The sequence below is a fragment of the Ambystoma mexicanum genome, chromosome 3p (genome assembly GCF_040938575.1).
Source record: "Ambystoma mexicanum isolate Mex_15411 chromosome 3p, UKY_AmexF1_1, whole genome shotgun sequence".
Lineage (NCBI taxonomy): Eukaryota > Metazoa > Chordata > Amphibia > Caudata > Ambystomatidae > Ambystoma > Ambystoma mexicanum.
Window position 1 is genome coordinate 797,260,491 of NC_090925.1, and position 26,478 is coordinate 797,286,968.

Here is a 26,478-nt window from a genome sequence, read left to right on the forward strand (position 1 = left end):
AGACTAGGTCTAAGGAGGGGTGAGGGTGACTGAAAGACCTCAATGAGCACCCGGAGCAAAGGACACTTACAAACCACTCCCAGTCAGGTGTAGATATATTAAAAATACAAATACATTTATTTCAAGGCCTTTGAGTTTCAACACAATCGTTATTAACAGTAACACCTTTAAAACAACACAATCCTACTAAAATACATATATACAAGACCAAGGGGGGCCTAAAGGGTTAATGCACAAAAATGGATCCACAACCTAGAAAAGGGAAGGAAGCAGGTAGTTCTGCAGTAATCACAAGCCTAACTCAAAGGCAGTCCAGTCCCCTAATTTGAGGAGCTTATTGCTCAAATGTACTTGCAGTGCTGGCGCATGTGGTAGCGCAGATGGGCGAAACAGGGTCTTTTGTAGGGTCTTTAGCAGCTCAGGAAGGCAGGTGAAGTGATGCACAATAAGTTCACACTATCCGTGGAGGGTCTCCCAAATAGGGCAGACCAGGTTCCCAGAGTTGGGAATAGTTCACACTAGCAGTGGAAAGGAGGGGGGCCTTGATGGGCCACTTGTGCGTAAAAATGGATGTATGAGCTAGGGGCCACCGGTTTGGGTTGCAATTACTCACCGACCCCCGGTGCACTCCAGACCAAACTTCGACAGTCGAGTCAACTTCGGTTGCAGGTTCGAATACGGCAATCTTGCGGTTCTGTGGTTTGTAGGGTATTTTGTGGAGATTTGGGGCCTGACGGTATTTTATTACCGCCGAGAAATAACTTAGCAATAATCACTCTTTGTATTCAGATTTGGCCATGTGCAACAATAATACAATGGACATGCATTATTTCAGCACCCAGACCTGCATATTTGGTATACGTGGTTGGTGGTATTTTGGTGAGCATAATTCCCTTATTTTATTTGTGGCCCCAATGTCCAGAATCCCTTATCTTCGCTTAGATTTTTCGTGTGATCACTAGAGAGACCTCAGACCTGCATTCTAGGGAAACCACAATTTCCAGTGATAGTGTTGGTGCGCCACCATGGGCAAACTCACTGACTTATTTACGACAGAGAGCTATATGTGGTAGTCTTGTGGTAATTTCCACTACCTTATATACGATAGGGAGCTATGTTCAGAGAGTCTCTCTTCCCGTTGGCTCATGTACCTCCAACAAGTTATACTACAGTCACTCACAATTATTCATACTGATTCTGACATACACACATCTGTCTTAAAATGACCATTGCACTGTTTAAAAATCTCCCCACATCATTGGCATTGTAATGGTAAATAGAAAATAAACCACCCGTCTGTTTTCAAATATTTTCTGTATTATAAAATTTGCATTTAGACATGATCTCATTCTTTACAGCAATAAAAGGGAACAATCAAAGCATTTTCAATGACACACTGCAATTATAGTGGCGGAGAACAGAACTTAAATTGCAACATTAGCACTTGATTAAGACACGCACGGGACTTTCATTTTTCTACACTGACTGCATACTTTCGTGCACACACACAGCTCCCCCAGTTAGGTAATTACCTTATCTGTTCAGAGTCTTCTCTCTGTGAATGTGGCTCTCTTGGCTTAACTCCAACAAAAAGGAACGCTTGCCTTCTCAAGCCGGGGTCATTGCCTGGAATTCTCAGCTTTTTCAGATAGGACTGCCTCTGCCAGTGGAAAGGTAATTCTTTCAGCTTTCCCCAGTCTCGACTGCAGCAGGACACCCCCACAGCCAGGTCTTCTCCCCAGTAGTGCAGAAAGATGTCTGCCTGTCTTTTTCCCTGCTACTGCCCACTAAAACTTTCCTCTCAGCCCTCTTTATGACGTGTCCCAATGAAATCCATCATCTCTCATCCTCCTACTCTTTAACAATAGCTTCGCTTATACATTTGCAATTGTTGCAAATCTGACTTCCTTCCTCCTGCAGTTACTGTGCACAACAACACGGATAATCAGGCAGAGAAGAGAGGAAAAAAAATCTGCACACTCATTTAACTGGTTTTCAAAGTATGCCTAATTCTGCAGTAGAGAACACATTTTATTAGTGATTTATATTAAAATAAGGTTTTATTAGTCAGGTTAATGGTTAATATGTTAGCTGTTAATTTTCAAATGTGTCTCTAGCAATATAGGCATTTCAGGTGAAAAATAGTGTGCATTTTTAAATGAACACGTGTGCTTTTAACTGTAAAAATAGCTTTGCATCTTATATGTTAAAATCGTTTTTTGACTGAATAGCCTGTCTTTCCTTGTTAATCTGCTAACCCATATAGCAATGCACCGCACCCTTGTGGTGGTGCTGCAAAAAAAAAATGCTACTTGTGCAGTAGTGCTGTAATGCTACTTGTGCAGTAGTGCTGTAATGCTACTTGTGCAGTAGTGCTGTACTCTGTGCTGTAACATGCCAAATATCCTTACATATACCCTCCTTTTGTTTTTAGAACTTGGCTATAATCCAAGCCAATTCCTAAAAACAACTTGTTCTATTTTTTTTTACAATATAGCAATCCAACAAAATGAATATTCATGTGCATCAATGAAAATTTGCAATTAACATTTCATCTGAGTCCATCAGTTCATAAAATGTTCCACATTTGCCTTCTCAGTGGAAGTGGCATTACTTTAAGTTTAAATTTTCCAAGTCAATTAAAAACAATGAAATAAAACAACTAACTAAAACAAATAAGTAATATAACAAGTTAAAATAAATAATTAAAATAATAAATACGTGGAACTTCATATGCCGGAACTTTTGCTTTGTCTCTTTTGGTATGTCCCGGCCAGCGATGTTATTCGGTTCATTCGAGTACTCTTTCATCTTGGCAATCTTGAATCCACAGTAGTCATCTCTTTTGGCATTCCGGTTATTTTGTCTTCACCTCCACCTGGAGGCAGGCATCTTTTGGTCTTCATCCAGGGGACTCCAGGACTCCATCGTCTCCCGTGGCCTCTGATCCCGGAACCTCCGATCAAATAATGTTAATCGTCTAAATCAAAATAGAAAATAAACAGATTAAGTACATAGCACAATACTAACTTCATCCTTTTGCCAAAAATAAAACATGCTTGGTAAAAATACTTCGTTTTTTTTTTTTTTTTTTTCTGAAATTAAACACAAGTTAAAAGAAAACAAACACATATAAAACAGCATTCAATATTTAATACACTTTCTCTCTGCACACCAACCACGAGCTTCCGTTATATGTGCATTTATTTATTTATTTATTTATATTATATATTTTCACATATATTACAGTGTTTATGTGCCATCATAACAATCAACTTTTTTTTTTTTTTAACTTCTTTGTCACTGCCTCCTGATCACACCCATTTATTTTCTCAAGGGACTCTATCCGTTTCCACATGCTCAAGCTGCCTGATCTCATGTCTGGGATGGCATGGTTTGATTTGATTTACATGGACAAACTGCTCTATTGCTGTTTCACCTTCATTTTTCAAAATTTTATACACTACAGGAGAGACTTTATCTATAATTCGGAATGGCCCCTGCCAGGCTGCCAGAAATTTAGAATTTTTCTGTTTACTTTTTCCAAAATGAAACTTGTACACCTGATCCCCTACATTGTATTCCTTTACTGATGTCTTTTTGTCATAATATGACTTAGCACTGTCAGCAGCTCTTTCCAGATTTCTCTGCACAAAAGCAAATGCATGTTGCAAATGCCTCCTCAGTTCATCAACATATTCATGAATTGTGGATGCACTCACTAGAGTTTGCTCATGTGTTCTGTATAGTAGGTGTTGTGGTAACACCATTTTCCTACCTGTTAAGACCTCATGGGGGCTAACACCTGATGCTTTGGCAGGAGTCGACCTGATTGCCATCAAAACCAATGGTAAACGCAAATCCCAGCTGGAACCTGCTTCTGCCACAAATTTCTTTAAAATGTCCACAACAGACCTATTGCTTCTTTCAACTGTACCTGAAGACGCCGCCCGATATGCGATATGTAGTTTCCTTTTCACACCTAGTATTTGCCATACCTTACTCATTAGAGTACTTGTGAAATGACTTCCTCTGTCTGACTCAATTCTTTGTGGCAACCCAAACCTTGAGAACACATGGTTCACCAGCAATGTGGCTGCTGTTTGCGCACTACAATCTGGTGCGGGAATGCACTCAATCCATTTTGACATCAAACATACCACACTCAAAATATAGCGGTGTCCCCTGCTCGACCTTTTTAAAGGACCTACATAGTCTATTTGCAAATCTGACCATGGGAGAGTTAGGCCTCTTTTCATCAATGGTGCTCTATGCATTGGTGAAGCAGGTTTAAATTGGGCGCATACTAGACATCCTCTAGTATATAATTCCACATCTTGGGACATATGTGGCCAGTAAGCATAATCTTTTAGTATTTCTAATGTCTTTTGTGAACCTCTATGGCCTGCAGTTATGGCATCGTGTGCATGGTGTAGCATTAGTCCTCTGAATGAAAGGGGTACTACCCACTGTATTTGCCCTGTTATGGACTCTCTAATCATGAGTCCATCCTGTAATCTAATTCGTGTTTTGTTCTTTAATAACACCCTCAACTCTTCTTTTCCCATACAATCATTTTCTGTTAAAGGATTTTGTTCAGGATCTATCAAATGATTATAATAGATTCCTAAAATTTGATCATTCTTTTGTGCCTCAATCAAATCTTGGTCTGGCGTGTCATGACTCCACTGCACCACCGGTTGATCTACTTCCTTTGGTGCTTTAGAACGTGTGACTGCATCAATTTGTATTTCACCCATTAAATAATCAATAGGTAGCAATTCTCCCATCACAGCCCCAATCTTAGCCAGATGGTCTGCCTTATCATTTCCCTCCTTATCCTCTCCTGGTGTTTTTAAATGCCCACGAATTTTTCTCCAGTATATTGTTAAATTATTTTCTGACACCAATTTGTCTATGGCTTGTATCATTTTTCCATGTTTAAGTGGCTTTTTGTTGTATGTAACCATGCCTCTTGCTTTCCAACCAGGCAAATACTCCACAAAGCTATTCCGTGCATAGTCAGAATCAGTCACCAGGACAATTTCACTGAACTTTTTATCAACTGCAGTAGCAATTGCTTTATAGATAGCTGCCAATTCCGCCACCTGACTGCTCCTATCTCCAATCCTCATCCCTATACTAGGAACGCCTTCACATTTCAACCAGACATTTCCTATTCCTGCCACTAATTGTTTATTACTGTCATTTTCAATGTGAAAAGCACAACCATCCACATATACAGTTGGCAAATCCTTGCATGTTTTTTCATCAAAAGCTTTGTGTGGTGATTGTTCAAATTCCTGTAAACTAGCTTCCACATCCATTTCATTTGTTATTTGTTCAGCTGCACAGTCATGTAAGTCAGCTAACCCTTGAGCAATTGGGCTCTTTTTATTTTGTCCATATCTTACTTCTACGGGAAAACCTTGTAATGCCAGTGTCCATGAAGTGATTCTGGATTGCGCTAGATTGCCTGATCTAATTCTTTTACTCTCTAAAAATTGCAAAGGTTGATGATTTGTTTCAATAATCACCTTTTCTCCCTGAATAATGGGGCGGAAATGTTGTAGCGCCCACACAGTGGTTAATAGGGCCTTTTCGCATTCATTAAATTTCATTTCAACTTGGGAAAATGCCTTACTTGCATATGCAATGGTTTTGTGATTCAAATCGTGTTTTTGTGATAACACTGCTGACATACAATGTTCAGAAAAGCCTATTTCTATAAAGAAATCCCTGTCCTTTATGGGGTATGCTAAACATGGTGCCTTTACAAGACATTCCTTCAATCTAGCCACTGCATCAGACTGCTCTCTTTCCCATTTCCAGGGAGTATTTAGTTTAAGCAGTTTAGTCAATGGTTGAGTGATTTCTGCATAATTCTCAATGAACTTTCTGTTATAGCCTGTCATCCCTAATAAACTTTTTACTCCTTTCACATTTTTAGGATCTTTTAATCTTTGTATGGCCTCTATTTTCTTCCTTTGTGGATTTAGCCCATGTTCAGTCACTTCATGCCCTAGAAAGTTCACTTTTTTCTTGCACCATTGTGCTTTTTGCAAAGATACTTTGGCGCCTGCTTTCTGCAATTGGCCAAGCACATGTCTTATTTCATCAAAATGGCTTTTAAGGTTTTCATTTTTTATCAAGACATCATCCACATAAACTATTGTCCCTCTTTCCGCTGCATCCGGCATGGCCTTTCTCAAAAATATGCCAAATTCACTCCCACTATTGATGTACCCGAACGGAGCTCTAAGCCAGGCATATTGAGTCCTGTCAAATGTAAAGGAAAATAGGTGTTGTATCTCCTCTGCCAATGGCACACACCAATATCCAGATGTGAGATCTAACGTGGTAAATACATTTGAACCATGTATCTGAGCTAGGCCCTGATCAATGAATGGTAGTGGCCATCTAGATACTGGTACTCTTTTATTTAACTCTCTTAAGTCTGCACACAGCCGCCATTGACCATTTGGCTTTAACACACCTAAAATAGGCGTATTGGATGTGCTATGAATGGGCCTAATTATTCCCCGTGATTCCAAATTTTTAATAATCTCTGCCAATGATTCTAAACATGCCAGCGGTAGTCTATACTGGCGTACAAACACTGGATTTCTGCTACAACCTTCTGGTAGTGTGGCCACATGTAAATCAGTTAAACCACAATCATAAGCATCTTTTGCAAATACATCCTTAAACTCCATAAATATTTCCCTCAGATTGCGTCGATCCTCATCGCTGTTACATGCATCCGCTAAGGAGATCTGCTCTTCTACCATTCTGGAAAATTCTGGAAACTCTTCTGGTAAAGGAATCTCAGCGCTTTCCTCTAACTGTGTGGCTGTGTCTTTTTGTAGAGCTGCCACTTTCAAATATTTTGGCATATCAGCTTCCACTTCAATGGGCTGATTTCCTGTTTCATTTTCATTTAAATTAAATATTATGCAATCCTCTTGATGGCAGCACACTGTCTCATTTGAATCATAAGGATACACAGAATGAATTTTAAATATTCCTTTGGGCTGAGAGTCCAGGTGTTCTGGCAACTCGCCCTTGGCATCTACATATTTTTCAGGAATATTCCCAATCACCATGTTATTTAAATCTGCCGTATAATGTGATTTTTGTATGGCCATTCCTAATGGGGAGTTTTCCTCTAAATGAATATCCTGACAACCTTTATTATTCACCATGATTTTTACAGATCCCTCACCAATGTCTACCAATGGAATGTATTCATAATCCAGGCCTTGCTGTTTTATGGATTCATTCAGGCATACAAATGCATCAGAGCCTTTCATCTGCTGTCCATTTTTGCATTTCAGTGTTATTGCAAACTGTTTTGTAAATGCAGGAACAATAGTATTTTTCCTCATCTGTAATTCGACTGCATAAGGAACTAGTTGTGCACAATGATAAGCCCTTCTTTTGTCTTCAAATTCAGGCGCCGGCCCACCTAGGCGTGACCATATTTTTTGATTAAGGAAATCTAACACCATACACATTCTGTGCATGATGTCATTGCCCATGTAAAATTCATTTTGTGCTCCACTCACTATCCATACATTATGGTAAATTGCTTTCTGCCCAATGCTAATTTTAAGCATGCATCTGCCTGTAATTCGGTTTTCAAAGTCTGGACTGTCCAACCCAGAAACATATTGGTTTTTAATCCTAAATTTCGGGATTTCTTCCCTCTCCATAATTTTTTGCAACAATTTCTCATTAATGAAACTCCTTTCATGTTCAAGCGCTAAAGTGGCTTTTATTGTTTTAAGATAATCATTTATACCAGCGTGAACCCATGGTTGCTCATCTTCCATGTGTATCTCTGCCAGAGTGGTAATGTGTTTTTCTGAATCTGTTTTAGGAACAATATTCTGTTTGCATGTATTCTCTTTTAAATAGAAACGTAATGTGTGTTCGTCTATGGCAGTCTGCCAATCTTTCCTTGGGTCCAAGTATATTTGTACAGGTAGTTTTTCATTGTCGCTCTGATCTTTGTCTTGACACCTTAATATAACAGTGACACTAGGTATGCAGCTATTCTGGAGATATACCTCCACAGCATCATTTGTTTTGGCAACGGTGTGACATTCTTTTATATTGCTGTTTTGTGATTTTAGTTTCTTAGGCCTCAATGGTTTTTTGGTTAAGGACCACAGCACTCCATTCACCCCATCTATGAGAGGAGACAATCTTTTCAGGCAATCTGTCCCCATCAGAAATGGAATTTCACAAATAGATGTGATCAATACCTCTTGTTTCATTCTGTGCTTTCCTATTTTTATGTCAACCTCAGTTACACCTATGATGGGCACCTCCTCCCCATTAAAGTTATGCACTGGGCCTTGATTTGCCTTCACTGTGATCTGACTCTGTGGAGGCCTCCCTTCATTGATACTCTTTACCAGCTCCTTGGACATAATTGTGGCCTGTGCGCCAGTGTCAATCATAGCAAAGGTGTGGCATTTTTCTTCTACAGTGATGGGTGCATAATATCTGTCCTCAACTTCCTCTAATACACATAAGAAATGTGAATTCTTACTGATTTCAGGGCTCACCTTTCTCAGGCCTTTTTCACTTTTGGCTAAGCACATTGGTAAATGAAAAGACATTTTTCCCTCCTTTTTACCCATTTCTGTGCGAGATATTTTATTCATTTCTCCATGTTCAGAGGTTTTTTGGAGTGTGGCCACCGTTCGCCCATCCATCTGGGTAACATCAGAGACCACATTACAACCTTCCAACTGAACATGTGTCACAACATCATTCAGCAATTTGTCATTTTTTAATTCTGTGCATTTGTGATCATTTAGTGTAATACCAGCCCTTTCAGCCTCTTCAAAAATATGTGGCTCAAAGAATTTTTCAGGTGATTGACTTGTACCCTCCTTGTGAGTATTTCCTTTTTCTGTCTGTGTTTGGTCATTGTTTTGCTTGCCCAGGGAAGGAGCTATGGCATCCCCACTTACTCCCTGTTCACTGGTATTCCCCATGCATGAGTCATTTTTCTTAAATCTGTCCCTTTGTTCTTTTGGAATTCCTAATGTTTCTTTTTCATTTGTGCAAATCTTTACTGTTTTATTTAGCTTTAAGTTAAACCGTACCTCTTTTCTAGAAGTATTTACACTTTCCATCACAATTTCATTTACTGGTACTTTCATTTTTAATCCATTAGACATCTCAGAGTCGTTATGCAAAATTATATCAGAGCAATCTGTCATTTTGGCACTGCAGTTATCATGAGTACTTAGTCACTTTTCGGAAGCCCCCCGGTCATTGCTATGGCCATCAGCCCCCTCTTTGGAAGGTTGTTTTTGCGCTGTATAGAGCTTTCCTATTTGCTCAGCTAACATTTTCACTTGGGCCTCAAGGCATTGGAACCTTTCCACCTCTCTAGGATCCTCTTTCTGTGGCCTAGGTCGATATTGGTTGTTTTCCCCCTGATTGGATCTATTCTGATACCTCTCAGGTGATTGATACCGGTTGGGATGGTTTCTGAACTCTTGATTCATTTGTGGAGGGGAGCGGGTTGCACCCATCCTTTGATTATAGTCCCCTGGTGGGGAATCATTGTACTGGCGTGGACTGTAGTTCACGTTTTGCTTCATGTCCTGTCTCTCAGATTGTGGGTACTGGCCCCTATATTGATTTCCATTATCAGTAAATCGATCCACATATCGGGGCCTATCCTGATTACCATATATCATGGTGCTGGGATCAAATCTGCTCTGTGTCCCCAATGACTGGTAGGGACCATCATTTCTTTGATCTTGATTTTGTCTCTGGTTATTGTTCATACCTGCCATATCAGACCGGTATCTTACCCGGGGTCTATCTCCTAAATATCTAGGGCTGATGTAGCTCTCTCTATTACTAGGATCATGTGATTGGAACATTGGTACAGTAAATGGCGATCTTTGTTGATTACCCCTTTGTTCAGGTGTCACATTATTTTTACCTTGGCTTTGAGCAGACTCAAGGGACATTTTGGCTGACCTGATTTCCATTACTGTGGCTGAGGGTTCTTTAGATTTAGGCCTAGTATCTTTCATTTTATCACTTTCTCTACCCTGACAATAGAGTACCTCATATAGCTTGGTGCTTTGATGTACAATCCATTCAAGGGACTTGTCACGGTCAAATTCACGGACCAATTGGGATATGATGTCTTTCTGTAGCCCATAGAAGTATGCGGTTTTAAACTCATTGGAATTTGAGTCAAAAGATACATCAAAGCGAGAGAATGCTCTTTTTAAGTCTTGTAAAAATTGGCGAGGTGATGTATTAGGTCCAGCAGTAATAGTGTACGCAACTTTCTTTGCCTCCTGCAATGACTGAAAAGGAGAAAAATGACGCCTAATTTCTTTTTCAAACTCCAGCCATGTCATATTCTGCTGTTCATTTAATCCCCTTATGATGCTGGCCGTCGGGGCATCTAAAGTTAAATGAAAATATTGTCTGTACTGTTCCTTAGGTATCTGGAGCGCTTTAAAAATGTCATGCACCGCTTCTAAGTGATCCTCAATGCAGCATTCACCTCCCTTTTTAAATGGTTTGATCAGGGCTTTAATGGATTTCATTATTTTTATGGGGCTACTTGTTGCAATGCATGGAATTGCACTATTTTGTGATTCAATCCTGTTTTCAGGTGTATGAGATTGGTGGCTGCCCCCAATGGGAGTATCAAATCCCCCAAGGGCGCTGCAACCAAGTTCAGTCACCGGTCCTGTCACTGGGGCACTAGCTCTTTGGGCAGAGCTAGAATTCACCTCCACTCCATTGAATGTGGTACCCTGCCGCCTCTCCTGGGACCTGGGAATGCACATTTGCTGTTCTAAGTCCTTACACTTTTTAAGGAGTCTGTTGGCTTCATCATGCAAATAATTATTTTCATCACTCATTTTATTAATTGCCTCCTGCATATCGCACATTTGCATTTGGCATTCATTGAACTCTTTATTTCTTTTGTCTCTTTCTTGGATCATTTTAATCATTTCTTGTTCTGCACTCTGGAGATCACCTTCTTTTTCGCAATGTTCTTTTTGTAAAATCTGCATTTCTGAAACAACCTCATCTTTATCCTGCCTAATGTGATCCACTAAGGCTTTTAAGTGTGTCAATTCTTGCTCACTATCTTCAAATTGTTTCTTGCTTTTGGATAACTGAGTATCAAAGTCTCTGCATTTTAATTGCATGTCTTTTTGGCATACATCCAATTCTGCTCTCAACATTTCCTGATTTTTACTTGCCCCGTCTAATTCAGTCTTTAACCTGTTAATTAGCTGAGTATCATTCTCTTGCATTCGCAGTGACTTGTTTAAAATAAACCATATTTTGCCGCATAGCCGTATTAAACAGTCTTTCTCTGCACTTTTATCGGCTGCATTCAATAATCTTGTAAGGCAGACCTGAATTATGCTGCCTTCTGCAAAAATATTGTCTAGTTTTTCTTTCTGCACCTCACCCTGAATGCGGTTACTCCATTCTAAGGTACTGTTCGAAGACCAATTCCCATGTGCAAATAACTTTGCCTCTAAATATTGCACTAGATCTGAGAATGTGGTTTCCCTTTGTGACATTCTGAAATTCGTTTTTAGTGGCACACTGCTATTATAAAATGGGTTCCCTTTAATGTGCAAATGGCAGTGTGAGACACACTTGCCACGCCCAGTAGGTACTCTATGATCACTTTCCCGGCCTGCAACGCACCATAAATATGTAGGGTATTTTGTGGAGATTTGGGGCCTGACGGTATTTTATTACCGCCGAGAAATAACTTAGCAATAATCACTCTTTGTATTCAGATTTGGCCATGTGCAACAATAATACAATGGACATGCATTATTTCAGCACCCAGACCTGCATATTTGGTATACGTGGTTGGTGGTATTTTGGTGAGCATAATTCCCTTATTTTATTTGTGGCCCCAATGTCCAGAATCCCTTATCTTCGCTTAGATTTTTCGTGTGATCACTAGAGAGACCTCAGACCTGCATTCTAGGGAAACCACAATTTCCAGTGATAGTGTTGGTGCGCCACCATGGGCAAACTCACTGACTTATTTACGACAGAGAGCTATATGTGGTAGTCTTGTGGTAATTTCCACTACCTTATATACGATAGGGAGCTATGTTCAGAGAGTCTCTCTTCCCGTTGGCTCATGTACCTCCAACAAGTTATACTACAGTCACTCACAATTATTCATACTGATTCTGACATACACACATCTGTCTTAAAATGACCATTGCACTGTTTAAAAATCTCCCCACATCATTGGCATTGTAATGGTAAATAGAAAATAAACCACCCGTCTGTTTTCAAATATTTTCTGTATTATAAAATTTGCATTTAGACATGATCTCATTCTTTACAGCAATAAAAGGGAACAATCAAAGCATTTTCAATGACACACTGCAATTATAGTGGCGGAGAACAGAACTTAAATTGCAACATTAGCACTTGATTAAGACACGCACGGGACTTTCATTTTTCTACACTGACTGCATACTTTCGTGCACACACACAGCTCCCCCAGTTAGGTAATTACCTTATCTGTTCAGAGTCTTCTCTCTGTGAATGTGGCTCTCTTGGCTTAACTCCAACAAAAAGGAACGCTTGCCTTCTCAAGCCGGGGTCATTGCCTGGAATTCTCAGCTTTTTCAGATAGGACTGCCTCTGCCAGTGGAAAGGTAATTCTTTCAGCTTTCCCCAGTCTCGACTGCAGCAGGACACCCCCACAGCCAGGTCTTCTCCCCAGTAGTGCAGAAAGATGTCTGCCTGTCTTTTTCCCTGCTACTGCCCACTAAAACTTTCCTCTCAGCCCTCTTTATGACGTGTCCCAATGAAATCCATCATCTCTCATCCTCCTACTCTTTAACAATAGCTTCGCTTATACATTTGCAATTGTTGCAAATCTGACTTCCTTCCTCCTGCAGTTACTGTGCACAACAACACGGATAATCAGGCAGAGAAGAGAGGAAAAAAAATCTGCACACTCATTTAACTGGTTTTCAAAGTATGCCTAATTCTGCAGTAGAGAACACATTTTATTAGTGATTTATATTAAAATAAGGTTTTATTAGTCAGGTTAATGGTTAATATGTTAGCTGTTAATTTTCAAATGTGTCTCTAGCAATATAGGCATTTCAGGTGAAAAATAGTGTGCATTTTTAAATGAACACGTGTGCTTTTAACTGTAAAAATAGCTTTGCATCTTATATGTTAAAATCGTTTTTTGACTGAATAGCCTGTCTTTCCTTGTTAATCTGCTAACCCATATAGCAATGCACCGCACCCTTGTGGTGGTGCTGCAAAAAAAAAATGCTACTTGTGCAGTAGTGCTGTAATGCTACTTGTGCAGTAGTGCTGTAATGCTACTTGTGCAGTAGTGCTGTACTCTGTGCTGTAACATGCCAAATATCCTTACAGGTTTCAGCGACAAAGTTACAGCGTTGATTCCCAAATGGGACAGTGGCGATTTCTCCGCTCCTGGTGGATGGATCAGGTCAGTTCCGCTGTAGCAGGCTTCAGGGCACAGAGGAGCACAGCCGCAATGCACTTGCAAAGTTCGTCACCACGGCTGGGCGACACGGTAACCGCGTATACTCTGGTTCGGGCACTATCGCTTTACTCCAGACCAGGGAACACAAAGTGTACAAAATTCGGTGTGAGTGCCGTGAACACAGAGCTTGCAATGAACCAAGTTTCAAGGGCCTCCTTGAAACAGCGGCGGTTTCAGAGCAAAGGTCCTGCGTAAGCTGGTCAGCCCACAGGTTGGCCCAGGGACACTTCCGAGAAGGCTTACTTGCAGGGTTTGATGAAGGTGTCGAGAATAGTTGGTCCCACTTTTCCAATGGGTCGAAGCATCTTTGCAGACCTTCTAGGACGACCCGATGCAGAGGGGTCCAGCGGGATGACAGCGGCCTCAGGGTGCCAAACCTTCCAGCGGGTCTCCAGCGGTTCCTTGACTTTGCTTCTTAGTTTCAGGATACTTGGATCCTATCCTTCGTTCAGTGAGAACTCCAGAGATCGACATGGTATTGGTGTTTGGAGCCTTCTCTTATCCAAAATCTCCTTCGCGCCAAAACGAAGAGGACCCAATGGGAGATCAGCTCACATACAGGCATACCATACATGGACCAATGATGGACCCCGGTGGTTCCAGGCATTCACAGCACACCAGACTCTCTGGCACCAAGGACGTGTACTGGAACCAGACAGTCCAGCCCACATCCTGGAAGCACACACACAAGGCATGCAGAAACCCAGAAAAGCTTGGCGTTTCGCAGGAGAATGCATGCCCAAATAAGGACTGACCCAGGTCGGTGAAGGGGCAAGATGGCCAAAGGACAGGACAAAGAACCTCGAAGCATGACCATTTTGGAGCCAGGTCACCTATTCATGCCAAACGTGGTACATGCGGTTTACCTGGCAGGAAAGTGTTAAAAATACATGAAAAGATAAGCTGCCACCAGCTCTGTCCAAGGCACATCTGCACTTCTCCTAAAAAAATCCTTCGAGAGTATCTGGGGCCTTTAGAAATGGCAGGAAGACCCAAGTGCACTCTACAATAAGGTACATTGTGCACTTGCAACATGTTGCAGAAAGGTTGCAACATGGACAAGGACTAAGGGAAACAAAGTCTCCCAGTACTGACTGTCTTTAAGTGCATGTCCGTTTCCCCATAATAAAGTGAGCGAAAAGCCCAGGGGAGCGCAGCAGAAGGCAAAAGTCAGACTATGGTGTTTAACATCAGCAAAAAGTCGGGGGGTACACCACTGGATGGAAAATTACACATGGAATGGAAATCTTTCCTAACATGCATTTGTATGTAAAATATCCATTCAGACACAGAAGAGTTATAAACATTAACAACAGAATAAAAGTAAATCAATCATTGGGATATCTAAATCTGAAAAAAAGAACAAAAAAAACTAGTAGAATGGAATTACGTTTTCAGAATTCACCCCTTTGTGCTCTATGCACAACAACACACTTCATTAACATAAGAAATCACATTTAAGCCCTGTTACAAGAAATACGTTTTTCATGAGAGCCGGGCCACTGCTGACCATCCTTTATACATCCCTTCATACAGAGACTTTTTATTTTCCTCAGTGCATCAAGGTGCCATTGAAGGGCATCATAACTTTCCCTCTAGTGAGTGCCCCTGACTCAATCCCTTCAAGTATATTCTACTTCCTACCATTACTATCTAGCCATGGCTCAATTTTCAGATGCGTTGCAACTGGGGACATTGAAGTGGCCACAACTGCAGATCTATTCTAAAACCAATCCAGATGTCAGGAGTCATCTCTGGGGCATGGACCACGAATCTGATGGGCTGTCTGGCTGTTTTGATCTGACATACATCGAGGTGTACAATTCAGTCTCAAATGCATTCTGTCAATGTAGCGCGCAGTAGGTGACTGGTAGGGACCCATGTTTCTTCAACAGGCCCATAAGCCTGAAAGGAGCATTGCAATCTTTGACAGCTTCATTGGGAATCCCAGTCTTCAATTACCTGGGCCAGACTTGGTGTTGCTAGTCTTCAAGGATTATTTTATTAGTAGCTGCTTGCTCAGAAAGGCTTGTACTTCCACAGAGACAACGTCCTATTCCATTGCTTTTCCAGCTATTGCCAAGTTCCAAATCAGACTTGTCAAAAGTTCCTTGGTGACCGTGCTCAGAGCAGGGACAATACTTTGCCCTCCCTGCCCCTCAAACACTAGCATCAATGTTTGACATTTGTAACCCCAGTTAGAAGGCTCGCCTCCTTCTCTCATCGACCCAAAAGGTCATCAAATGGTTGGCCCTTGTACACACTCCAAGCTGCAAGTGCAGAATTTGCCCCACTTTATACCCAATCCTTAGTGTTGCACTTCTCCTGGTCAATAGAGCTGTCTGCCATGCCAGATGTATGGGTGCACCACTAGATCAATTTGGGTATTGGGCTGTCACAGAAGGGTCAAGAAATGTCCCAAAGCACAAAGCACTGGAACTCCCAAAGAGCACTGTGGCCGCCCACCTCCCTTGTTTGATGCCACCTCCCACACTTACCCAGGCACCATTAGTCCCAGAAGGCCCTAAAAACTCATTTGTTTTGCTGAGACTTCCTAAGGGATTATAGTGACAGGGGCAATTTACCTAATATACTGGAGAAAGACATTCCAAAATTCATAGTTTCCAACTGCGCCTAAATACAATTCAGTTAGTTCGGTGAGCGATACAAATGATTCAAAATTCAAAAATTCTAAATTCTGGTTAGTAGATTGCGATTGTTACACCCTCAGTACACTAATCGTCTAAATGAACTACAATGGCACCCTAAGGGCCTGTGGCATTATCTCACTAAAACTCCCCCAGGCACATCTTACCTTTCCTAAATTGTTAGTGTTTAGGGGATAAGGGGATTGTGGCTTGCAGACACCGTGCTTGATTCAGGCTTTTCCGTGCAAGTTCATTTTCTCCTCAGCTCTCTTCTACACTTTGCCCAGCACATACATCTCTACTCTATTCCTCCTCCATCTCTCTTGCACCTTCTAAATCTTGCTTCCCCCATTGATGTTACTTGTTCCTTCTTCTACAGGCTACTACACCCTCCTATTTACTACTGTTTCTCCTTCCACTCTACTACGCCCTCCTCCACTACTACCACGACCACCACTCCATGCGCCTATAATGCAGACTTCACATTCACCCCCTATTTTCCTTCTCCTAACCACACTTTGCACACTTTTAGGCACACTCAATGCCGTACAACTTTCACTAATTAGCCAATACCTTACATTTTACAGAAATCACCTCCACTCTCCACTACTCCTTCCTTCCTCCCTTCCTCCCTCCTGTTCGTAGTCTTTCACCTCTTCCTCCTCCGCCAACCTCGGAGTAACACACAGTTTCTGTTTCTGGTGGTCTCCTTGTATCCCCCCCCCTCTCTGGATTCTCTGGCCCGTCTTCCTCACCCAGGACATATCGAAGGAAGCAAACATTACAAGTAAAAGGCTAAGCCTGCCCCTCGCAGGCCCACCGTGGAAGAGTAATGGTGGCCAAGGGAGTTGAATGTCCTCATCCGTGTTAAGGGGCATTGTTCCTGGTGCACCCAAGGTAAGTCATGGTTGAAAGAGTATAGGTCCCTTGATTAAGTCTAGGGTACTCTGTGGTATCTGTGAGTGCTTGCTGCTTTTGCACAACAGCATTGCGCAGCTTCTCTGTCCACTGCATGAGGGTGTTGGGCTTCCTCAGGACGATGCCTGAAAGCACGGAAGATGAATCCGTCTGGAAATAGTCACTGATGAATTCTTCCTACAAATGTACCCTTCTACTTGGTACAAATACACAAGCAGAAATATCTATTAGTAGAAATATGGAACACAGGAATCCCCAACACAGTGGCTGCAAGGAAAAAGAAACACTTAGTACAAAGAACAACTGTATATCATACCATCTGCAGAAAAGGCAACCTAAACCAATCTCCAGTAGCTGAGCCAGAAAGTACAGTGCGGGGAGAAGATGACAATCGTGTTCTGGAGGACTCAGTAACAATCTGTAACTGCAATATGAAGATAGGGAAGGTAATGAATACAAGGAAGGCAACCCCTATAATTGAGCAATAAAGAACATAACAGAGATGGGCTTACCAGCTGGTTGAATGAGTCTTGTAGTGCAAGAGGTTAGTCCAATGCAGGAGCACTGTCCCAGCGGCACAAGGACGCCTAATCAGGTGAGGTTCCAGGTCTCTAGTCCAGAAGGCAGTGTTCGTTGAAGGGACGTAGCACTTCGCTTGAAGATGATGTTGATTCGAACGTTGGTGTAGACAAAAAGACACTCAGTGGATGGGACGCTGGTAAGAAACGGGTGGGAGCTGCGGGCAGGTGTGCGCCGCAACACACTCATGGACAAAGTACTTGACAGCGCAGGTGAACCCCAGGAACAAGCGCTAGCGCAGGCAGACCGTTGGGCAGAAGTTGTTCAGGGTGCGGGCGGTAGCAGGGACAGACTCACGTAGAGGAAGCAGTCAGTTGGGTAGACCGGGTCGTTCATGGTGCAGGAAATTCAAGAGTAGACGAGTTCCAAAGCAGTCCATGTACACAATCCGGGTCAAGAAGCATGAACACATGGAAGAAAGCAAGAGCAAGACGGTCCAGTAACAATGATACAAAACACTGGACCAAAAAGCGTGAGCATGCTAACTTCAATTAGAAGCATTGAAACAGGAATGGAGCGTTCTTTTATGTGTAATGTTTCCCGGGATATACGTCACGTGGAACTTTGCAACGCCTCCTTCCTACGCTGCAGCGTGAGGCCGGGCTTCCACCGTCTCCATGGTAACTGCCAACAGGAGTGAAATGGGGCCTGGTGTGTTCGCCGGAAAGGCATCAGTTTTCTCTTATTCTTCCATGAAGTTAACAAAAGAGGTGAACGTGGAGACCTCTCATGTGCGCCTTGAGGCCCGCGGGCGTGTTGATTCCTGACAGCATACGCCCCTAACGGGAGTCACCCCCCCAGCAGCAGGAAAACAAGAAAGCAGACATGGGGCATGGACGTTTTCAGCATGTTCTCAGGTCCTGTCCTCCGAGCTATAGCCTTTCCAGTTGATCAATTATAACCGGACCCTTTTCTTGATCTTAGTGTCTAGGATGGTGCTGACCTCGTATTCCTCCGAGCCCAAGATGGTAATGCACAGCGGTCGGACAGGAAATCGCGTGTCAGGATGACAGGGCTTAACCAAGGACACGTGAAAAACCGGGTGGATATGCCAGGTAGCGGCTAGCTCCAGCTTCACAGCTAGGGGACCAATGAGCTCAGTTATGGTATAAGGGCCCACAAAGCAAGGCCATAGAGTACGACGACCAGGCAGGTGTAAATTTTGGGTGGACAGCCACACGTTCAGCCCTACTCGTTAGTCTGGAGCTGGGGAACGATGGACATCCGCAAAAGCCTTAGCACTTGCCTGTGCCTCCTGTAAGTCGCTCTCCACGTTCTGATGTACAGTAGTCAGCTCCCTGACAATTGAGAGCTGCTGGATTATCCTGGGGCAAGGACGGATCCAGAGGCAATGATCATGGGTGTTGGCCATAAAGCGCGTAAAACGGTGAGGAGCCCGTGGATGTGTGAACCGAATTGTTGTAGGCGAATTCGGATGCCACTAACACAGACAACCACATCTCCCAATGTAAGATAAGGCAGCAGAGATATTGCTCAAGGGTGGCATTGAGCCGTTCGGTTTGGCCATCCGTTTGCAGGTGGTATGCGCTGGAATACTTGTCTATACCAAACGAGGCTGTTAGTGCTTTCCAAAAATGCGATGTGAATTGTGTGCCCCTATCCATTATGATGATCGTAGGGAGACCAAATAAGCGAAAAACCTTTTTCATGAACAAGTCAGCGAGGCCAGGGGCTGCGCGGAGGCCCCAAAATGGAATAAACAGTGCCATTTTGGTAAAATAATCTACCACTACCCAGATGGTATTAAAGCCGTGTACGACTGGTAATTCGACAACGAAGTCCATGGACAACATGGGACAGGCAAGGGTTGCAACAGACCCATGGGTTTGGTAGGGGTAGTTTTGCACTGGGCACAGATGGCACATGAATCAATATATTCAGCAAAATCCTTTGGCATGGTAGGCAACCAACACCACCGGCTTCACAGGTCTAGATTTTCTTTCTACCGGGATGTGCCGAGAACATGGAGTCATGACACTATAACATAGCGATGCGCTGAGTCTTTGCGTCAGGCATGTAGATGCAACTATTAATTTAAGGTAGGGAATTTACAACATCCACATTGAGAGCTGAGATCTCGTCATCATGGGTTGAGACCCATTCCTGAAATGACTGACGAAGTGACTAATGTGGGGTACAACCACAAACTACCTAGTATGGCAAGAGGAGGGTACTCTCTTGTCTGGTGTCTGTGAAAGAACCATGCACGCGCAAAACCAGTCGGCTTTGGAATGCAGGCGTCCTGGTCTAACTGTGATGTTGAAATCGAACATTGAAAAATGTGTGCCAGTGAACATGCCTCGTAGTGGTGCATCTAACTTATTTCATGGCGAGGAGATTCCGGTGATCAGTATAGACCTGTAATGGGTGTGCTGCACCCAATAAATGGTGCATCCATTCTTTAAAGGCGTCCCGTACTGCCAGTAACTCTCTTTCGGTGATGGTATAGTTACACTCATAGGACGAGAGTTTGCGTGAAAAGAACGCCACCGGAAGGAGGTCTTCTGTGTCGATACATTGTTGTGACAAATGCACCCCAATGGCTATACCCGAGGCGTCTGCCTCTACAAAAACGGCAGTGCAGGATTAGGCTGCTGTAACACAGGTGCGCTAGTGAAGGCTCTTTTTAGATTGTCAACAGCCTCCTGTGCTGTAGAGGACCATACAAACAGGCGTTTGTTACTAGTCAAAGCAGTCAGTGGTGCTACCACCTCCGAAAAGGATTGTACAAAGCGCAGGTAAAAGTTTGCAAATCCGAAAAAAAAATAATTCCAGGGCTTCCAATGCAGTAGGAGTCGGGCAGTCTAACACGGCTCTAACCTTGGCTTGAGTCATCTTGACCCCTGTGTTAGTAAGGTCATAACCAAGGAATTCCACCTCTCTGGCATGAAAAATGCACTTTTCCCCCTTGGCATAGAGATGATTTTCCCACAGGCGTTGGAGCACCGATGTCACATGTTGTACGTGTTGTGTATATGAGGAGGAATAAATCAGGTTATCATCAAGATACACCACCACGTATCTATCCAGCATGTCATGAAAAACATCATTCATAAAGTTCTGGAATGTAGCCGGGGCGTTGCAAAGGCCAAATGGCATGACACTGTATTCAAATAAACTGTATTGTGTCTTAAAGGCCATTTTCCATTCGTCGCCTTTGCGGATTCGCACTAAGTTGTATGCCCCCCTCAGATCTAATTTGGTAAACAGAACCCAAGAACCCAACTGATCCAGTAATACAGAGAACAACAGTAAGGGATATTGATTCCTGACCTTTGCAGCATTCAGCTCCCTATTCTATGCATGGTCTTAGGTCTCCTTTTTTTCAGTACGAAGAATAGGGGGGAGGCAGCAGGGTACCGGGATGGCCGTATGAATCCTGTATGAAGGGCTTTCTCAATGTAGTCCTTTAGGACGATGTTTTGCTTCTACGTGAGAGAATAGACCCTTCCGCTGGGAAGGCGGGTTCCAGGTATTAGGTCCATCATACAGTCGTATGGTCTGTGAGATGGCAGTTTTTCTGCACTGCCCTTATCAAAGACGTCCATGTAAGCGGCGTATTCATCAGGAATGACTGTAGTCGTGACTGAACAAACCACTGAGGCGCTGTCAAGAAGGAACCGACAAGGATTGACTGTGGAAGGCATGATTTCCTTCCAACAACAGGATTCACAGTGTTCTGAGTTAAAGTGGATTCTGTGCTTTCTCAAATCGATATCGGGATTATGCAGAGAGACCCATGGAAGACCAAGTATCAGCCGGAACTGGGGAGCTGCGATCAAGTCAAACAAAATGGTCTCTGTGTGTCCGGTTTCTGTGGTCATAATGAGATCTATGGTGTTTTCGGTTACCAACCCTGATATTAAAGTGCTACCGTCCACTGCATTGATGACCTCTGGTCTTGTTTTAGGGATGATGGATATCTCCGTTTCGCAGGCATACTGAATGTCTATATAGTTGCCCGTAGCCCCTGAATCAATGATAGCCAAAACCGCCCAGGACTGTTCCGAAGAGGACAAAGTCACTGGGAACATGAATAGTGAATAATCACGAGAAACAACGGGTTCCTGTAATGGAGTACTCGACAAACGAACTCCGTCTATTGCCGAGCCTTGGCATTTCCCGCCTTTTTAATCAGTTTCTTTGGGCATGATCAGAGGTAATGCTCAGGAGAGCCACAGTAATAACATAAATTGTTCTTCCGTCTGTTTTCCCTTTCAGCGGCGCCACCAGACCTTGTACAGCCCTTATTTGCAACACCAAGTCTAGGAGGTCTGACAGCACCGTTGGAACCACTGGAACGGTGGCCAAGATATCTTTCAATGAATCGGATAGGCCCCCTATAGGAAATGGCTGACTTTTTCTCTTCAGGCCATCCTGTCTCAGCTACCAGCTGATTGAATCTTGCCAAATAGGAAAGCAGGGAAGAGTCCCCTTGTTGTAGACCCAGGAGTTCAAGGTCCGTGGCCCTGTGTTTTATAATGGGTATCAAAGACCCGTCCCACGGCATTGATAAGGGCGTCACAGTCATATAGCATATAACTGTTCTCTTCGAGTAGTGGATTAGCACAAGCCACGGCGGTTCAACCCAGATACGATAGTATAAAGGCTGCTTTGGTGGTAGAAGTAGGCAACGCGGCCGGGCGACATGAGAAATGGAGTCTGCATTGGTTGATAAATGTGCAGTATTGTTTTGGGTCACCATTAAACCGTTCTGGCGGTGCCAGAGGAAACTTGGTTGACATGGTCACTGGTACCGGGTCCGGCTTCGGTGTCAGAAAAGCCGGGCCAGAAGCCCCCGAAGGCGAGGCAGAGGCACCTGCCCCATCAGTTGATGAGGAAACATGTAACGCATCGATACAACAATGTGTTGCCTCATTAGCAGCTGACATGTCAGCACGAAGTTCGGAGACCAACCAAACCAGTGTATCTAGAGCGTCAGCTGTGTGTCAGGAATCTGTCAAGTAAGGACAAAGGCAGTGAATATGGCAAGGGAAATGTGCACACTATCACACAGTGAATGGTTTGAGTCAAACAACATACATACAGGAACCAAGACTCAGGTATACTAAAACCCAGGAGTGCAAACAAAGTGTGGCAACAATACACATATATGAAAAGGGATGTGGGGTAAGCACTTAGATACTCCTTATGACTGTAAGGAAAGTCGGCAAGCTTCTACCCACAATTGCTATTACAGGTACTGACAGCGCTAAGCCCACGTAGAGGGCAAGCAACGACAGGATCTGTGATCCAACACTCTTGATGGTATTAAATAAGGAAACTTAAAAACAGTACTCACAAGGACGAGAAATACCACTTGAATGTCAGCGAGCCCACAAACCCTGTTGATCAAACAGGGACCCTGAAAGGCTGTAACAGCAATGGGAGGATAACTAAATACATAAGACTCAAGACAAGGGGCAAGTAGGAATAGCGATTACAGAATAGTGAGGAAAACAGGCATTCACACAGGAGCTAGCTACAACCGCACACCACACCTAATGATCAATGGAAAGTAAATGCAGAGGTGCAAGGGAAAACATGGAATGGATTCCAAGAAAAGTAAAGGAACAGGAACAGGGAAAACGATATTACAAGGGCAAACTTTCCCCACCCATCCAAGGAAAAAAGGCAGAAAGCTAATCTAAAAAGGAGGAAAGACTAAGGCATCAAGGTATACAGCAGCAAAGGACAAGTCAGAGAAATATAGAACACAGGCAAACTGGGCTGCACCAAAAGGGAAGCACAGAGAAATGCTGCCTGCAAACAGGGGAAGACAGAAGGGAAATCTGGGAAGCAGAAATCAATTAAGCAGATAAATTCGAAATCCAAGGATAAGGAACAAGCAATGGAAATTTGGAACTAGGCACAAGGCTAAGAACCAGGAACAAGGGGCCAGTCACAACAGGAACACTGCAACAATGACCAGCGCTGGACTGAAGCAAACTGAGGCTTTTAAACCTGCTTAACGAGCACACGCCGCAGGTGTGCTGCTTGCTGCACCTGCAGCCACAGGTGTTGCCTATCCTCCACCCAGCCTTGTCCTGCAAGGGTGGAGATGAAGCAGTGGGCCAGGCATTCTGGGAAGCATAGTCATTTGATTAAAGCAGCATACTGGCTGGCAAAAACCTGGAATGGATCGGAAGGGAAGTAGTTTGGCAAATAAGGATTTAGCGCTCCCAATTCATCACAGCACTGTAACATAAGGTTCGGAAGGAAAGTCCAGTAGGGAATAAACCCCAGATCATGCCCCCAAGTGGTGGGAACGGGAGCGAAGGAAGCGGATCATGACACTGTGTACATCTTAACACAGGTATAGGCTTCTAATTTTGTTAGGCTTCCTCAGGGCGATGCCTGAAAGCATGGAAGATGAATCCGTCTGGTACTAGTGACAAATTCTTCCTACAAATGTACCCTTCTACTTGGTATGAATACACAAGCAGAAAGATCTATTAGTGGAAAGTTGGAACACAGGAACCCCCGACACTGTGGCTGCAAGGAAAAAGAAACACTTACTACAAAGAACAGCTGTATATCATGCCATCTGCAGAAAAGGCAACCTAAACCAACTCGCAGTAGCTGGAAGAAGAGCCAGAAAGTACAGTGCGGGGAGAAGATGACAATCATGTTCCTGAGAACTCACTAACAATCTGTAACTGCAATATGAAGATAGGGAAGGTAATGACTACAAGGAAGGCAACCCCTATACTTGAGCAATAAAAAACAACAGATGGGCTTACCAGCTGGTTGAATGAGTCTCATAGTGCAAGAGGGTAGTCCAATGCAGGAGCACTGTCCCGATGGCATGAGGACGCCTAACAGTGTCTTCCAGAGTACCACAAGGTCTATCCCGACAGCACAAGGACGCCTAATCAGATGCGGTTCCAAGTCTAGTCCAGAAGGCAGTGTTTGTTTAAGGGACGTAGTACTTCGCTTGAAGATGATGTTGATCCTAACGCTGGTGTAGACAAAAGGACACTCTGTGGGTGGGACATTGGTAAGAAACAGGTGGGAGCTGTTGGTAGGCGTGAGCAGCAACACACTTGTGGACAAAGTACTTGAGAGCGCAGGTGAACCCCAGGTACAAGCGCTAGACAGACCGGGTCGTTCAGGATGCAGGCAATTCAGAAGTAGACAAGTTCCAAAGCAGTCCATATACACAATCCGGGTCAAGAGGCATTAACACATGGAAGAAAGCAAGAGAAAGACGGTTGAGTTACAAGGATACAAAACACTGGACCAAGAAGCGTGAGCATGGTAACTTAACAGGAATGAAGCGTTCTTTTACATGTAATGTTTCCCGGGATACACGTCACGTGGAACTTTGCAACGCCTCCTTCCTACGCTGAAGCGTGTGAGGCCGGGCTTCCACCGTCTCCATGGTAACTGCCAACAGGAGTGAAACGGTGCCTGGTGCGTTTACCAGAATGGCATCAGTTTTCTCTTATTCTTCCATGAAGTTAACAAAAGAGGTGAACGTGGAGACCGCTCATGTGCGCCTCAAGGGCCGCGGGCGTGTTGATTCCTGACAGTGGTAGGTGTTGCTGCACTCCTCTCTGCTGGTCTTTCTCTGCTTGTGGGGGAAGAGGAGCAATCTGCTGATCATTGGTCTCATTCTTTCTGTAATAACCAGAATGTCACCAAGTTCAATGCTTCTGGGAAGATGACCCGGTACCTAGTATACCCTCATGAGTCTTTTCCATTACTATTACCTGAATGATCACGTTCGCATACCACCCTGGGTCAGTCATAAAATGTTCATTCTGTGTAAAAAAAAAAAACAAAGAAAAAGAAATTCTGTCATATGTGATGGTTTTGGCAATTTGAATTAAGTACAGTAGTAGTCATTTCAGTGGAAATGGGGACATTTGGATTAACTTGTGGGACAGCATGTTCCATTAGCTGCTACCTCTTTTGCATAATGTGTCTCTGAAATCCAGTTTGGGAGGGTATAGCCAGGATAACCGGTTCCTATTTAAACTTTGCTGAAGACTGAATAAAGCCCCATAGCCCCATATCAAATCTGAACCACACCACCAAGCCCTCCTGCCCCTCCCCTATAATACTATAGCCTCGCCTATAGTATTCTGTTGGAAGATGAAACACCGATTTCATGTGCACTCATGCTATTGCAGAAAAGTCTGTTGCGTACCAATCTTGAGGGTGGCAATCATACCCCCCCCCCCCAAAACACTAGCAAGCCTGTGATAAATGCGAGCCAAATAGGAAAACAGTACCTTTGGTGCGACTAGGAAGCAATGTTTATCTTGTGAAAGATTGTCAGAGCGTTGGCGAATCCCATTATACACCAGGATCCTTTTTCTGATTCAGGGGTAGCATCTTGTATAAATCGCTAGCTTCTATATGGGGAAGGGTACAAAAAGTACTGCAGAACACCCTGAAGCACCATACAACAAGAACCAGCTTGAAACAAGGATCCACTGGCTAGCCCAGAGGAACCCCCAGTGGGCTTTACAGCACACCAGATCAACCAATAGTTGCAGCCACCAGAGGCTCACTCGATTAACAAGGAAGTAACTGTACGCTAGGACGAATTCATCCAAAGAAGAACACAATCGGAACGAAAAAGACATTAAAGGAAGGCGAGAGGGGTGCTACTGACTTGCCCCAACACTGGCCAGTCACCAGAACGCTCAACAGCAGATGGAATTACCATAAATGGTATGCTACAATCCCTGACACACTATGAATGTGCTAAATGAATAGTAT

At 43.4% G+C, this 26,478-nt stretch overlaps 1 protein-coding gene across 1 annotated transcript in view; it reads right to left on the minus strand.

Annotated features, from left to right (window-relative positions):
• Nucleotides 1–24,583, minus strand: part of LOC138580897 (gastrula zinc finger protein XlCGF57.1-like) — a 134,432-nt gene extending 109,849 nt beyond the window's left edge. The window contains exon 1 of the mRNA XM_069651805.1: nucleotides 24,489–24,583. The gene's annotated coding sequence lies outside the window, so the exon portion shown is untranslated. The remainder of the gene's footprint in view (nucleotides 1–24,488) is intronic.
• Nucleotides 24,584–26,478: the final 1,895 nt, after the last annotated feature.